This window comes from Dermacentor silvarum, chromosome 5 (assembly GCF_013339745.2).
Source record: "Dermacentor silvarum isolate Dsil-2018 chromosome 5, BIME_Dsil_1.4, whole genome shotgun sequence".
NCBI classification, from domain to species: Eukaryota; Metazoa; Arthropoda; class Arachnida; order Ixodida; family Ixodidae; genus Dermacentor; species Dermacentor silvarum.
Genome location: NC_051158.1, coordinates 140,004,326 through 140,021,482, shown reverse-complemented (window position 1 = coordinate 140,021,482; position 17,157 = coordinate 140,004,326). Strand labels below are relative to the sequence as shown.

Below are 17,157 nucleotides of genomic sequence, written 5' to 3'. Positions count from 1 at the left end.
TGGTGAGTGAGCACTGAAGGGGCAGCTGCTTGCTCTTTATGCTCATAATGAAGTCCACAATAAAGAAGAAAAGTTACGCTTACCTTTCAGACCGTCAAAAGAGGCGTAGAGTTAATGACGAACTGATATCTGCCAGTCCTTTTGCCACGAGTACCGTCCAATAAGTATCATGGTAGGTTAATGAAAGTAGTAACCATGCTTCTAGTGAAGTATCCTCGCCACATGAGGATGCTCAATCCAAGGACAGTTTTCACGAAAGTGACCTTGCCTTGAAAGGAGAAAATGTAGAAGCACATACGCAAGACATTTCTAGAAAATATTTTGTTCCACAAAACGACCCTCATATGAGCGCGGGCATCGAAAATGGAGGTTCGTCGGACTATGCATCATTATCTGCAGAAAATCAGGCAAGTCTTTGTCCACGTAAATGTGTTAAATTTCAAGGATGGCTTGAATCATGGGTTACAAGTCACCGAATTCCGCTTGTCGCAGTTTCTGAACTTCTCCGGAAACTAAGCACCACTTTCGACGTTGATTTTGTCATCGACGCGAGGACATTGTTGAACAGTCCTCGATACACTTCAACGCGATCTGTCCCTCTTGGCGAATATTGCCATTTTTCTTTGAAGGAAAATTTAGAACGCATGATTGCTGTGTTCCTGAGTGGCTGTCGAGGGTAGATCCCTTGACAACGCTCAGAGAATTTTAAATGACAATGTCAGCCAAGTTGGACTGACGGTTCAAACTGTAAAATGTTTTGATATTGTAATTGTCGCAGTTTTCGTTTTGTCTGTTTGGTTAACCTGTTTTACTTTGACCACAAGGAAGAAAAAGACACCGTAGTCTAGTTGCTAGAGAACCGGCTGCTGTGCCCCACGGCAGAGGTTCGATTCCATTATAGGTTGCACATCACTTTTTTGTATTATAAAGCGAGTTAGGAACCTACCTACCTACCGCAAAGTGCCAAGAATGAGGCATTAAAAAGTTCGAGTTTTGTTATTTCAAATTATCTTTGTAAGGTGGCGCTAGCATTATGGTAGCAGCCGCATTTTGTATTTTCTTAGTTAAATTATCTAGCATTTCTGTGCTTCAGGTACCGAGTACGAAGCCACACTGAGTATTTTTCTGCATTGCAGCAGCGTGTGTCGCAAGAGGATGCAGCGCCGCGACGTATCATAGCGGCTACCTGACAAAGCGAGGCGTGGCGCGACGGCTCATCGGCGTCATCGCTTGCGCCGACGCAGTCTGAGCAGCCGAGCGGACTGCGCTCTCCGCGCAGCTTCCCTCCAGATTGCGTAACTTTTGAACCCGCCGTTACATTCACCGTTATTTTTGACAGGACCAGCCGTTAAGTTCCTGACGCGTATTCGTTCATGAACTGCGGAGCGCCAGACTGCCTTCCGCATCTTCTTTGCTCACGTAAGTAGTCACTGCCACTTTGACACCTGTCGTGTTTAATTATTTACGGTTTTCAGGCGGGAGTTTTAGGTGGAAGTTTTAGGCGGTAATGAAGTTTTGCAATGAAAGCGACTTGATTTTAACTGGAATCTCTAATATTGTTTAAGAGGCATGTTTACGTCTGCGTACGTTTCTTTTATTGTGTGCGTATTCAGGTTTGCCAAAGCTGTCTAAAATTACCTCTGTGACGTTTCGTTGACCATTGATCGTTAGGATGACGATGACATTCCCGTTTGGCGCAGAATGATCAGACCTGCTACGATCTTCGTGTAACCACAGCATTCTTCCGTCAACGCTCTTGTGCGAGATCACTCGTGTGTTTTTCCGAGCGTGAAAGATGCCCGCGAATACACGCAAAACTGCCGAACGACTGGCCGCTCGAGGCAGTTTGCGTGTATTGGCAGGCATCTTTCACACTTGAAAAAACACTTTATGTAGCTCATATTGAGAAACAGAAAGCGGTATCAGGTGTTTTTCATGTTGCTTTACAATCTTCTCATTGACACTTTTCATCTAACTATAGTAATGGAGAAGTTAATTAATTAATTAGAACTAATTATCTAACTAGGCGGAATGCAAAATATAATCTGAGTATCTCGAACCTTACATTGGTTCTGTCCTGGTACGTGGCAATTGGATATTTTTAAAGTTTGGCTAAAGTTAAATGAAACACCCTGTATGTAGTGCACTGTTGCCTTGTTTTTTGTAACATAATCCGACAGTGTAGCTATTTACAGCATCTTTTTTTTAGGATACCTAACATTTTTTGGCTTCAGTCATGCAACAAATAAATTTTGAGGTCGCACTGGCGTTTTCTTTTTGCAAGTCTGTGCAGTAACAAAAATCTGTTAAAAAAAGAAAAATTCCAATATACAGTTGTAATAGGCACTACTGTTACATTATAAACATAGATACTCCGAGTTTATCAGTATAACAATAAAGAGTTTTTTTTGTAACTTACTATGCAGGCACATACCTACGTGCAAGAGAGAAGGCGCGTGAGGGTGAAGACACCGATCATGTACCCTCTACAGGTGCCGAAAGGGGCAGACGAAAACGCCGCCGCCCAAAGGGCCACCACGAAACTCCTGAACTCCAAGAACCCAGGTAACTGTTATTTCATATTAAAGTCGTACGAATTAAATTTTCAGCGTGACACATATACAGTCGTTTCTCGATAATTCGAACTCGAAGGAACCCGAAAGTTTGTTCGAATTAAAGGAAGGACTTATTTCTGAAGTATTCGTGCACCACAGCACGACGTACGAATGGAGTCGTTATATATCACGGCGCCCAAGCAGATGGCGAGTAGGGGCCACAAGACTGCCCACGTCGGCCAACGCTCGCAGAAAACGATGCTGTAGGGAGCGGGCGGCGCCAGCACGGCGGCGCCGGGCGCGCGCGGACACGTCGAAGGTGAGGGAGGAGGGCGTCAGGGAAGCGGATTTGTCTTCAGCACAGGTGACCCCGTCGCTTCGGTGGCTCCCCTCACTCTCCCTCTCAACTCCCTCGTAGCTCCCCCACCTTCGACGGTCTCCGTGCGCGCCCGCCGCCGTCCCGGCGGCGTATTTACAATTGCTAGTAGGTACAGCGTTTGACCGCTGGCGCCACGCTGCGCCGCTCGCGCGTACCATGTTTGTAGCCGCCGCCGTTGGAACGGAGAAGGCGTTGACGGAGAAAACGCTGGGCTGGTGGTGACTAGCCTGCTGTTGGGATCGGTGGTATTATAAACGCATCACTGTTTTGATGATCCAAATATAATCTCACTATCAGAGAGGGAGCAGTCTACCTGACTGGAGCAGTATTTTTTTATTTGGGGTGTTGCTACGCTGCGCTCCGCAACACCCCAACGACCGCCGCTTCGCGTCGGCGCCCGGTACCACGGCTGCCGCCGTGGCACCGGGGTTCAAACGACCACGCTGGCAAACAGAGAGGAAAAAAAGAAAAACGTGATATTAAGAAAAAAATTCTAGCCCGGGCGGGATTCGAACCAGCGAACGCGCGATCCCAAAGCGAGCGCCGTAGCCACTCAGCTATTCAGCCACGCTTCGAAGGGTTGCATTCATGCGAACCATATGACTGCGTTCAAGCGCCCTCGGCGAAAGAAACCACCTAGAAACGCGGTGCGCGGGAGCGGCGCAGCGTGGCGCCAGCGGTCAAACGCTGTACCTACTAGCAAATGTAGTGTTGCGTCCCCGGCGTCAGCTTAACCCTCTCCCTTTCTTTTCCTGCCGTTGAAGCGAGCGTTGGCCGGTTGTGAGCAGTTTCGTTGGCCGGACTGGGCCTCCGTCGTTGCTTCCCTCTGCGTCGCAGCCGCATCGTTGAGACATCGACTCGAACACGCGTGTTACGGCGCGACGACGTAACGGCGACCTTGCCATTTGAGAGAAATTTACGCCGCGGTTCTTTTTCTTTTACTGCGATAGAAATTATATGGGCACTCCAAGCGCATTTTTGCCGCCGTCGCCGTGATATTCCGTATAAAGTGCAACGGCGATGAAATCGTCGCCGCGCGCCATGTGTGGGTTTTAGTGTGTGGGCTCATTTCGGTGTAAGCAAGAAATTGCATATGCAAGCACTCTAGATCATAATTGATTTATAAACTGCACGAGCTTAACCTTTAACCCATTGCGTAACTATTAATGTCACCAAGGTCAAAGTTAGTGAAACTGGGTGGAAAATTACGGCTTATGTTCCCACCTTGTGTGTGGATGACTCATTGTTTTTGTAAAAAAAATTCTTTACAAGTGCTTGGCAATGTTATCGTGTGGAGGTTTTCAAACCGGCAAGTCATAGGCGTGCAACATTTTAATGGTTTAATTACAAGCAACTTAAGTTCTTACTTTATATGCTTGAAGCAGCCGTGCTGCAAATAGTCGCTGTTACTCAAGGTTGCACTCGTCTGCTGTCTTTTATTTTTTAAGGAATCGCAATATATTTGCTCAATTTGAAGTATGCGATGTGTTTGATAGACTGGTGTTTAAGTATATGCTCAAGCCTGCGCCATTTCTGAATTGGCTATGTGATCTGTGGCAAATAAAATTGGGGTGGTCTAACAATGCTGTCACACTGAAGCTGTGCCTTTGCAGAGCCGCACTTACCTCTTTTCTCGTACATTATCAGAAATGCATTATCTATTTCTTTCTTTGAATGCTAATTGGCACCTACTTCGCACATGTTTAGGAGGCTGCTGTCATCTACCAGTCGCCAACTAGTCAATACAACAGCCTCATGAAAGCTAGCAATAGCCGACACTTAACACTGGTTGGCGATTGTACATGCAACACATTCAGTTAGATGTAAAGTATGTCTTCAAGGCAACAGAAGGGAATTTCACTTATGATCGGTTAATGTTAGAACCATGTTAATAAAGGTGGAATGCTCGAAAACTGTGTGCTTGGACCAATATATTGTAGTGCTGCCCATTGCCAAGATATATTGCAGTGCTTATTGCCAATGCATTGAAAAACTGCCTAATGTTTACACATGCCTAATGCTTTTGCAGTAAGAAGACCTGCTGAATTAAGGAGCTACAGCCCAGCAGCCTGTTCGAAACCAGGTTTTCAAGGTCGATACCTGTAATGGACGTTACTCGGAGGCACTCATATTTAATGTTGATTGTTAGCTTGTCTAATCGTGTTTACTTTTTGCAATAAAAAATGTTATTGCTGTATGTGTTTCGTGTATTGCACAAGCGCAAACCTGCATGCCGCCGACCGGCGAAACGCCGCAGGGGCATGGGGAGAGGGAAGGAAAGGGAGACGAGAGGGGCGCTAGACGGGAGGGTGAAAGAAAACGGATATCAAAATCCCGATCGTAGCAGGATTCAATCTGTATTTTTTAAATGCTTCTAATGGTCTTAGAAAACCCCATTTCAAGACAGGATTTTTCGAAACTACTTTAAGCAGGATTCTAGAACTTCTTGCAATAGTCATATCCGCCGGACATTAGCAACGATATACGACCGTTTATCACCTTCTAAACGGACTGGACGGATATTTTAGTGCGTCTTTCAGACGTTCATTTAGTCTTGGCGAATCGGTATGGAAGCAGTTTTCTATCGCTTTTGTGCTAGCTGGGAAGGTCGCCGCTCAATCTAGCCCGCGCGAGGGAAGAAGACAGGGCGAAAGCGCGGCGTCTCCTGTCGCGCGCGAGGCACGGGGAGGAGAGCCTTTCTACTCCTGCGGCTGTAGAATTACTGTATATGCTCCCCTTAGGGAGCACAGTTGCGTATCTGACTGAACGCGCCGCTCGCGCCCCTATTCACCAAACATGGTCTCATGCGCAAAAGCATCTTCTTGAGGGAAAGCCAACTTCACGGCAGCGCCTGCACCATATAGTTTCTGTGGCCTGCACAGCTGCCCGCCGCGAGCCGCTTCCACCCGCCGCGAAGGGCAGGTGGGCGGCGCCCGCCGCCCCATCTGCCCTTCGCGGAATGGACAAGCAGGCGCACTCGGCAGCCGAGCCGCGCCCTATCCTGCAATCGAGAGGAGTGGCTTTTCTGCTTAACAAGGATATGTCGACGGGCAAGATGGCGGACCTATCGGCAACTCTGCTCCCGTAGGGAGCATATACAGTAACTCTAAGCGGCTGCTGCTTACAGCGCGCCCGCGCTGGCGCCGCATCTGCGATGCGATACGGCGCCGTGCGATCTGCGAGCGACCTGCGAACGCCGAGTACCGGTAGCTTCGTATACGCCATGCTTTCCACGTTGAGTTCGCGTTGAACCAAGAGACAGCACGATGGATAATACGCTCGATGCTGCTTACGCGCTTCCTCATTTACAGCGTTTTGACAGCCAGTTTCCGCGGTCATCGAGCGAGATGTGTTCATGTTGACTTGTTCGCGCGTGAGAACGTGTTTGTTAATTTAGCCACTAAGTGAACGTTTAAAAGTTTATACGTCCGATAAAGCTACTATCCTTACTTCGTATAACGGTCTACTATTTTTTATCGCAATTGATGTTTCGCCTTCCGGGCGAAACTGCGAATTTTTAACAGCGAAGCTGTTTAAGCCAGCCGTTTAAGTTTAAGTTTCAACATTCGTCGGTCTCCATCTCCCCGTCGACTTTCACTGTCCCCCATTATTAGCAAACGTTTTTAGTTTTGCTCCAGCTGTAGAGCAAAACTAAAAGGCGCAGTTCCGGAGGCAAGGACTGCGATTTCCCAAAAGCCTCAAAATGGATAAGGTAAATATAATTTTTAAAAAAGGTAATCGTGAGTGTTTGAATAATTATCGTCCTATTTGCACTTTGCCTTTCTTTAGTAAGGTAATTGAAAAACTTATTCACAAGCGTTTAACTAATTACTTATCCAAATTTAAGCTAATATCTCCTTATCAATTTGGTTTTAGAGAGCATTTGTCAACAGAACTAGCACTTATTACGTTTACTGATAAAGTTAAATTAGCTATAGACGAAGGCCTATTAGTGCGTGCTCTCTTTATTGATTTTACTAAAGCGTTCGATACAATTAACCACCCGATCCTCCTACACAAAATAAAATCTTATGGAATTTTGGCCCGCCTTTGCAGTTAATTCGTGACTACCTAACAGACCGACCACAAATAGTCCAAGTGACTAGTTCCTTCTCTTCACCTAAAATTATTAATAGAGGCGTCCCTCAGAGATCAATACTTGGGCCATTGTTATTTTTATTGTTCATTAATGATTTGCCACAAATGTTAACGCATGCCCACTGCCTTCTTTATGCTGATGACACAACCATTTTCGTATCCGACAAAAATTTCGTCACACTACTAAATAAACTAAACAATGATCTCGCTAATGTTCATGCATGGTGCCTGAAAAACACGTTATACATCAATCCATCGAATACAACATTTATGGTATTTCATTCCCCTCAAACATTATTCATGGATTCCTTAGTTGTATCACTTAACAATCACATAATTACAAGACCTGGGTCAACCAAATTTCTAGGCATTATCTTAGATGAACACTAAAAATTCAACCGCCATGCCCAACCTCTTGTTCAAAAATTTTCTTTTGGCATTCACGTTATTATCAAATCGCGCTCATTTTTTCAGCCAAGTATTATCTTGCCTTTGTATTACGCGTATATTCACACTCATCTTTCATATTGTCTGTCATCATGGGGTAATACATACTTCACTCATCTCCACCAACCAGAAGCTTTACAAAAGCAAGCAGTACGATTGATGGCATTTCAACCTTTTACATATCACTCTGCTCCCATTTTTCGCTCCCTAAACCTTCTCCCCTTGCGCATGCTATTCAATCATAAGCTGCTTGGTATAATGTTCCGCCTCATAAATACGGAGTTTGGTATTGAAAGTTTTACCCGTACTGACCTCACTAATATTAACAACACAAGGTTCTCCGCACGTCACAATTTGCTCCTTCCTAAAATTCGAACTAACTATGGGAAATTTACTGTCATGTTTTCAGGCATATCATTGTGGAATTCGATTCCGTGCGATATAAAATCATGTGCATTTGAAGCCTTCAAGCGCAAAGCTAAGGCATATTATATCAACTCATTACCGAACTCCTAGTATTTTTATTGTGCGATGTAAACATTATAAAATATATTTGTATGGCACTGTTCCTAATTTTCTTTTTATATTCTTAATAGTTTTTTTCTGTCCCTATCAATACGTTACATCATTGCTTGTTCCCCATGCTACTACCACCTTGTTTGGTATTAAAACACTGTATTTTTGTTTTCTTTCCGATGAAGACTATTTTGCGTTGCATGTTCAACATACTACAACAACATTTTTGTACTCAAAGCTTTGTTTTTTATTTTGTTTTTTTATCCTTTTTTGTTTTGTTTTTATTTTCGCTGATAAACACAACTTTTGTATGATGTGGTCTGCTACTCTTGCCACAACTGTATTAACCCCCATTTGTTTCCTGTTTAGGAGGTCCCCCCGACAGTTTTTACTTCGGAACCTCCGATTGTGCAATTATACTTCACCTGGTATATTTTTCTGTACTACTGATGAAAATAAATTCAACTTCAACTCATCGAACTGCTCAAGCTCTCGTTTATTCCCTGTGAACGTTATCGAAATCTATGCTGAAGGTATCGCCGTTCACGCGCTTGTCGACACCGGTGCCGCAGTGTCAGTGATCGCCGACCTGCTTCGCCGTAGGCTCCCAAAGGTCCCGACGCCGTTTTCCTCCATTTCGCTACGTGCAGCAAGCGCTCAGTCAATTGAGCCTGTAGGAACATGCACCGTCCGTGTCGCCATACAAGACTGTTACAAAAAATCTTCTGTCTTCTTTCTGGGATTTTACGTGCCAAAACCAGTTCCGATTATGAGGTACGCCATAGTGGAGGGCTCCGTATTAATTTTGACCACCTGGGGTTCTTTAACGTGCACTACAACGCAAGTACACGGGCGTTTTTGCATTTCGCCTCTATCTAAATGCGGCAGCCGCGGCCGGGATTTGATACCGCGATGTCGTGCTCAGCAGCGTAGCGCCTTAGCTGACAGTCGAACACCTTCATTCCCCGTATTATTCTGGTTGATGGGATACTTCTAACATGAACATGCCGCATTGGCTTATAGGCTATTCCGTTGTGCTACTGAGAGCGAGATGGCATGTTTGTTTACGAGACGCATTTTGAGGTCGAGGAATGCCAAATGCTCATCTGCAGTGGTTTGAGGGCAATATAGGTAATTGCAGGTAAAACAATTCAGCGATATTTTACTACAGCGTCCCTCATAACACAACGTGAACTTTTGGGAGGGTAGGAATCATAGCGTTGGAAAAGAGTCCATAGCACCATTGAGTGACAAAGGAGATCCAGCAATGCTTAACACAGCGTCGTGTTTATTTTTACGAGCTCTTCAGCGTCTCCTACTTTGTCTTTTATAGCACTTTGCCTGATGTACACATGGGCTTCCTGGTCCACCGAATCTATATAAGTTTTCGTGGCAAAAGCATCCAGAATGTGAATCCCTTTTGCACCGCCTCCTCGTACTTTCGCCACAACGATGCTCGCCGCAGTTGCTGCTTTGACAGAACCGTTCCACCTCGCCATCCCTGCATGGGCGGCTGTGAACTGCAATAGACAAAATGCATTAAGGATTTTTAAAGCCAAGCTTTCTTGCAGAGCTCGAGGCACATTTTCGCACGTATCTGACCTCTAACGCCGAACGTGTTTAAAAGATTGGGGTCGGCGTCTCGGAACTGTGTAGCGAAGCAGTAATTCACAAGTTTACAGTTTCAAGTATAAAATTTGATACAATAATTACCAGAGAAAACTGTGGCACTTGTGTCTACGAGAGCTGCTAGCAGAGCAATTCAGCCAGCATAATAATGGTGGTTAGTACGCGGATTTGTCTAAACTTTGTTCTTTTGGCTTCAAACGGCTTTGTTACTTTGCAAACGTATCATTTTCAACATAATATTGCAGTCACTGTAGCCGCATGAGTGGAAGAGGAAGGACTGTGAGCGGAGAAGACGAGAAAGAGAACGTTCTAGCCCGGCAGAGGCTCGCCCTGAAGCCTGATTTAATAAACCCCGTTTTTCTAGCGTCGTAGCAATATTATGGCATTATGAATATTGAAATAAACGTTAATAATATTGTCCGACGACAAGATTCGAACGCAAGAGCACCTGCAGCACACAAGCGTGATATTGAAACCATTACGCCACAGGCGCTTCTTTTTTCATAATTACCTGCTTTGTATTATTACATAAAGCAACAAGTAGTTGTTGGGAAAACAAGATAAAATAGTAACTTTTCTACAAGTGTCAGCCTTTCTCGACCGACTGTTTTAGAATTCTGTGAGTGCCGTGAAGGGTTCCACCCTCGACAGCCAGCGAGGTACGCAATCTTGTGCTTTTTGAATTTCAACCAATCTGGACATGTATTTTTGAAAATTCATTCGTGCGGGCCGCGCATCCGGATTGCAATAGAACCCCGCCCTACGAAGGAGCCAGAGTCAATGAAGGCCACTTAGCATAATAAGGTCAACCGGAAGTCAATCTTCGGTTTCCAGAGGCAAAAATCTAATACCCGGTGGATATCACGGTAAATCTTTCTTGATGATCCTCTGAAGCGCATCTCAAAAATTGACACCCTCTCAACAATGTAGCAAAGAATGATCTATAGTTTCAACTTTCTTACAGATCAAGCAATGTGACCCCCAAGGAAATGTTTCTAGAAATGTTTCTTCTAGAAATGTTTTGACAGGCTATGTACCAGTGTGAAGTTCAAAAAATAAAGACTCGTTCCCTGGTTTTCACTTGCTTTCTTTTCACCCGCTTAGCCATTGGCCTTCACTGTATATGGCCCTGTACATTTGAAGAAGGAGAACTACATCACAGTTTTTTACGGTTTCACTGGAAAAAGTCGCAGTTTCGCGCGAAAGGCGAGGCATCGATTGAGATGCAAAATTATAGTAGACAGCTATACGAAGGAAGAATAGTAGTTTTCTCGGCTGTATAAACTTGTAAACGTTCGCTGACTAACTAAATTAACAAGCACGGTGTCATGCGCGCGCAGGAAATCATAAACACATCTTGCTTGGTGAGTGCGGAAACTCGCTCTCAAAACGTTGGAGTGAGGAAGTGAGCGAATTACTCTCTGTTTGTCTCTCACTTCAGCGAGAAGTAAACGTCGAAAGCAAAACACATATGAAGGTACCAGCAAAGGGCGCACTTTGTGCACATTGCAGGTCGCTTTGAGGATGAGGCCCGTGCGGGCGCGCACTTTGTCCACATCGCAGATCGCTTTCAACATACGGAGCCCGCGCAGCCGAGCTGTAAGCAGAAGCCGCAGGTGTAAAAAGCACACGCCGTGCCTCGCGCGCGACAGAACACGGTGCGCTTAAGCCCGACCCTCATAGAACGAATTTCGGGCGTCCAAGCGGCGAACTTCGTCCGACGGCGGCCGCTTGTCGGCCGGCGTCAAAAATCAGGACGCGCGCCACCGACTTGAAGGGGATAAATATTTTCGTCCGTCGCCGGAAGCGTTCAGCGCGCGGCGACAAGCCCGATCCAATCAGGAGGCAGCACTTCCGGCTGGTGCTTCATGGGATTGAGTTTACGTAAAACATGGCGGCGGTCCCGGTCGACCGCTTCGAACTGAATTTGGCGTTGTTTTTGTAGAATTCACTTCGTTCGTAGCAAATGACTGCGCAAACTGTTTTTGCTTAGTCTCATGCCACTTCGACGAGCGAGTGTTATGGCTAATCTTGAGGAATTTTCGAGATCGCTTCTCGTTGCCAACGCGCCTAAGCCTAGCGAGAAAAATTTTCTTTGAGATGCGAGCTGTTAAGACAAAGGCGCGACGACGGCATATGGCCTCTGATATGGGAAGATTTTGGAGGCTATTGTAGACAGCTTGTACTGCTTGTCTGTTTCGCTGCAGATCGGCGGACATGGGAAGTAAAAATACAACGCGCTCCTCGCTTCCATTGCGCTGCCTCTCGCACTTTGCGGACGCAAACACACATAGAATTACTTAGATGCCCTATGTATGCGAAATTCAAAGCGTAATGGAATAGCGTCCCGCACGTAAACTACGCTATCACGCTATACTAAAACTCTTATTCGGCAAAGTTCGCTTGCGGAACGGTAACGCTATTCCCCTTAACCCCGCTATTACGCTTACGTTGAAATAAAACTGTCTAATGACACTACCCACTGTATCCGCATGGGCACAATGTTAGCAGAGCCAAGCTGTTTCTGCGCTTTCTGGAGGGTGCGAATAGCCAATCGTAAAATGTGCAAGAAATACCTGAAGAAAATATTGAAAAAAACTAAATTATTACGTTTTAGTGTCGCAACGTGCTAAACCTTACTGTGGGTTACATTTAAAAAATAGTAATCTCCGGCTTCATGGCTGGCCACATTGATAGCGGCTCGGAGGCGTTCGCCGCTGGATCGTCGCATGAGGGGCGGTGAGGCGGAAACACGGCGGCGCGTCTCGCTACATTTCTTGACGCGCGAACATCGTCGGGGAAGTTCGCTCCATGAGGGTCGGGCTTTACAGCCCAAGCGAGATGGAGCCGCGATCGTCGGCTGGCGCTCGCAAGCTTTCACTCGCACACACAGCGTACGTCGTGCGGCGACAATGTTATCGTGTTTGGACTTTTTACGGAAAATCACGGTGACGACAACGGCGACGCCGACGGCGGAAATGCGGTTGGTGTGTTTGATGTAGGTTCTTTGTTTCTCGTTTCGTACGGCTCTGTCTCAGAGAACACAATTGTGGACAAAGCCATTCGTTGTAAAACGCACACAAAACTTTTAACGTAACTATAACGAAGAGAAAACCATAAAACGAACGCTCATCGAAATATCACCGCAAAAAAAAAAACGCACACACACTTAGAGTTACGACACTATCTACAGTACGTGAGTCCGGGCTGATCACGAATGTGACGGCGCGTAATAGTTCGAAGAGGATGGGAGGCGGCGAAACGACGAAAGACGTGGCGTTCGTCTCACCAAAATGTCGAAGGGGTTGGCGGATGAACGGGCGACCTGAGTGCGTTAGCTCCGGTTTGAAGAGGGGACGCAGGTGGCCTGGGGGCACGTGCAGATGGTGGAGGCGTTATGGCCAGGCCGCTGGGTGTAGAACTCGGGCCCGTAGCCCGACTGCTCATACTCCGCCCACGGGCGCAGGAGTCTGCCGGTCTCGAGCAGCAGTCCGTCATCGGGTGGAGTGGCAACGCCCTGGAACGGGCTGACAGGAGGCCCCGGTCCAACGAAGTCCTGGTAGCTCGGGTCGGGAACCCAACGGCACATCTTCAGCTCCCGGTCATGTGGCCGACGTTCCCCTGGCGCCGTTTCCTGGAACTCCCCCTCTCTCAGCCAGTACGCCTTGCTTTTCTGCCGCTCTGGCCGATTTGTGTTTGTATGATTGGCTCCTGCGAATCCGTGGCTCTTCCTACTGAATTCATTTCCTATTATTAACTTTTTTTTAGTCTTTATCAGTGCCATCTTATGTCGAATGCTCGTCGACGTCGTCGTCGTCTTCTATTCATCACAGAATTCGCCACTGCTCACGCACTCTTTATGGTACTCTTGTGTTTCATCACCATCCGCGCCCCTCTCTCGCGCACACAACTCGCGCACTGCACACATCATAGTGTGTCCATATAATTTTCTTCATTGCGATAACGTGCCTTCGGCATAAAAATGTTTACAAATATAGATACACACCGGAATCCCGGAGGAAGTTCAGCAGGGTCCAGTAACGGGGCCCCAAGATCCAACTAACTACATCCGGCGGACGACCTGGGGAAGGTCCACATCAAACAGCCCATGTTGCAACACATCGTGTTGCAAGCCTTTGGACTTGCAACACCTCCGGCGTGTGCTAGTCCGAAGAAGGTGCCCAATGTCCACCTCGTAGACATGAGCGGGGCAGAAAAGGCAGGAGTCGGTGACATGGTACTGTGCCGGCCACGAGCAGGTAACCGCATGGGTAACAGTGACACGGAGGCATAACCTTCCCAATGTTCTAATCCGCCAGGGAGGTGTTCTACACGGTGGGAGAAGTACTCGCGTGGCGCGCCGAAGTTTTCTTTTTCTGCGAGGAGCAGTGTCTCCGAAAATGTGGAGCCAATTGGAGGGCACGACGAGTTTTGTTGCGACTTGCTTCATCTACCAAGCCTTCTGTGGGATGTGCATTTCGACATATGCAATGTACACGTACTGTAACGGAGAAGTGCTCAAGTGTGTCCTGAACCTCCTGTGCCAAAGCGTCGGAATTCAGAACACACCGCAGGTTATGGATGGCAACTGAAGAATCAGTGATGATGTCAATGTGCCTAATAGACGGCAAAAGGAGCGAACAAAGGATGAATATTGCACCTCGAGTGGCCAAGATCTCCGCTTGTGTTGTTGTCCAGGCAGGGTAGCAAGCGAACAAGCACGTTGCTATTTCTGTCAATATTTCCGGACAAGCGATAGCCGTGGGGACGTGATCCTCGCTCACACTAGCGTCGACAAACACTACATGTCTCTGGAAAAAGTTTTCACTGACAGTTGATGCGCTATTTGCCATCACACTCGACTCACCGAGGTGGCCAACGGGTGTGTGTATGCGAGTGATAGGCCGATTGTCGTAACTTGCTGGTATAGCCACGGCGGTCGGGGTGGGCAGGAATCTCGAGGTAACCCCGAACCATCTGCCACATACTTCTCCAAGGCTGCAGCTTCAAGGATACCATGGCAATTTATGGAATGAGCTTGGCGGCGCTTGTGAACTAGTTCATCAAGCGTATTAAAGACGATAGTCTTTCTTGGGCTACCTAAACTCGGAAAGCTTAGTCTGTCTGTCGGCACTCGATTCAACCGCCCGACCAAAACCAACCAAGCTACGAGCACTGGTGGCACGGGGTCATAGACGTCAACATAATGCAGCGCAAAGGAAACCTCAGGCCTAGTTAAGGCAAAATATATGTATTTGTCATATGTAAGAGGCCGCCTGCGGCGCGAAAAAGAAGAGCACGTGAAGCATGGTGTTCGGAACGGCACGAGATCTTGAGGCGCGTGAGCCGAGGCGTAATCGAGGGATGAACGGCGCTGTCCGTTGATTATCGACGTGGCTCCGAGCCAGAAAGGTCGCATCGCCAGCTACGCTCTGGCGACGAGAGACTTGGGGGGTCTGGCTGAGTCCGTGACGTTGGCCGTCCAAGGTGTGGCCGTCGACCTCGGCAAGTTCCAGCGAGGCTCCTGGACTGGCTGCAGCCTCTCACGGCAGGACCGGGCACCCCAGAGAGGATCACCCTTCCGTGGCAGGCCGGCACGTTCGATTCTCCTCCGGACGCCACGTCGGCACTCATGAAGAAGTTGCGACGCATCCCGACGCTAGGCCTATCCAGTTGGGCCTAAGCAACGCCGAGCGCCATCGCTGAAGAATTACTGACGAGCTCATCACCGACGAAGTACCGACGAGCTCACCACCAATAAAAGAGACGACGCGACGACGGCAAGGCGACTACGTCATCAACGAGAGTGCCAACTACTTGGGAAAGGAGCCGACAAGTCGGAACACACGTGCAACGACGGGTGCAGCAAGGTGACTCTTTGTAGCGTTTCAGGCGTGCGTCTCAGCGATAGGGCAGGGTTGCCTGACTTTGGAGGATTAGCCGCCACAGACAAGCGTAGGCGTAAATCGGAACATGCTTAGCATATTAATCTTTAATTTGTACCTTTATTAGTATTGTTCCCGCAGTGTGTTTTAGTGTGCTTGTTTTTTTTTTATTTTGAGTCTTGAGTTTGCATGCGATTAAAAATCTGTTTGCTGTGTCGACATGCGTATTCCCTCTCCAACTCTTTTACCACCCGCACGCCCCCGAGATCGGTGACAAAAACATCACAATTGGCGAGCTTGCCAGGATTCGTTTCCGGATTCTATCTTAGCCCAGTCACCGATACTCGGGAGCAGGCGCGGATCCAGGGGGGATGTCCGGATTTCCTGACCCCCCCCCCCCCCCTCAGATTTCTGCATCGCCCCCTCGCTGACAGGGGGATGGCCCTGTCGCAAAAAAAAGAAATAGGGCCACCAGCATTCTTCAAAAGTATTTTTCGCGAGTACCAGGGGTTGCAGCCATGTAGAAGAAAAGCTATAGCTCGCTCACAATCTTAGTTGTATTCCGTAGGGGTGTGTGTTGTCGCGGCGTTGCCGTAGTTATTTATTCTCGTGAACACCTTGAACCTCCTGGCGCCGGCCGTGCCTTACTTGTCCCGTCGGTGGCGTTGAATGAACGAGGGAACGTCCATTTTGCCAAGCACGCCGATGAGCGCGCGAGCGCTTTCGCGCCTAATTAACTTAGTTCCCCCTCGGGGTGTCATCGGTTGCCTCATTGGCTGTCATCGGTTCCGCGACTAACCTGCTTAATTAAAGAGATCTCTCGCTGAAGTGTTCATATATAAATAGTAACTAACAGCTAAACTAAGAACAATGCATAGGCAACTTTTTTTTAACAGTAGCACTCATTGTGATCACAGTTACACGTTGACAATATCCAGTACGAGTACAGTACCATTCGTACGCTACAAGTTTTTCATTGTAACTTCGCAGTTTTATTGTCGTACATTAAGCATAGGAGGCTCAAACCCGCCGGATCCGTTTATCTTAGTGGGCGCTCTCGCGGAGCGGGGCGAAGCCTCGAGCCGCGGCTGCGAAGTGGGGGAGCGTGACGTCGCGTGGTTAGAGAAAGGGGAGCAGATGCGCGCCTTGTGTAAAAGGATGACGTCGAGTGGGAAACAAAACACGATGACGCTGGCTCGCGCTCTCGGCTAACACGCCACATCGTTGTTCTTGTAGGTGGCGTCATGAGTCTTCATACGCGGTGATTCGCATATCGTAAACACCCAGCGTAGTGGTTGCCGCGTTGCAGAGGGGCGTTATCCTCCAAAGCAAACGAACGTGTCTCAGCCGAACACAAAGAATATTCTTAAGGAAATCAAGGTGTCCCAACAGAACTCCAAAGACGGACGCGTGCTTACGCATTTATAACGAGCCTGCAACAGATCATCCCAAATTTTATTTTAAGAAACAATACCGGCTAGTAGAGCACTGCACGGGCCGATTTTTGCGGCCCATGCCCGACCCGGGCCCGGCCCGGGCCCGTTTTTACATTGGGCCCGAGCCCGATCAAAACATTTATGGCAAGACCAGGGCCCGGCCCGGGCCCGGAAATATTCTACGTTACCCGCCCGGCCCGGCCCGCCACCCC

At 47.7% G+C, this 17,157-nt stretch overlaps 1 long non-coding RNA gene across 1 annotated transcript; it reads left to right on the top strand.

The window, feature by feature from the left end:
- Positions 1-1,336: 1,336 nt before the first annotated feature.
- LOC125945457 (uncharacterized) lies at positions 1,337-5,062 on the top strand. The gene is made up of 3 exons (XR_007466903.1): positions 1,337-1,419; positions 2,427-2,565; positions 4,964-5,062. It is a non-coding gene; the product is annotated as an uncharacterized LOC125945457 (long non-coding RNA).
- Positions 5,063-17,157: the final 12,095 nt, after the last annotated feature.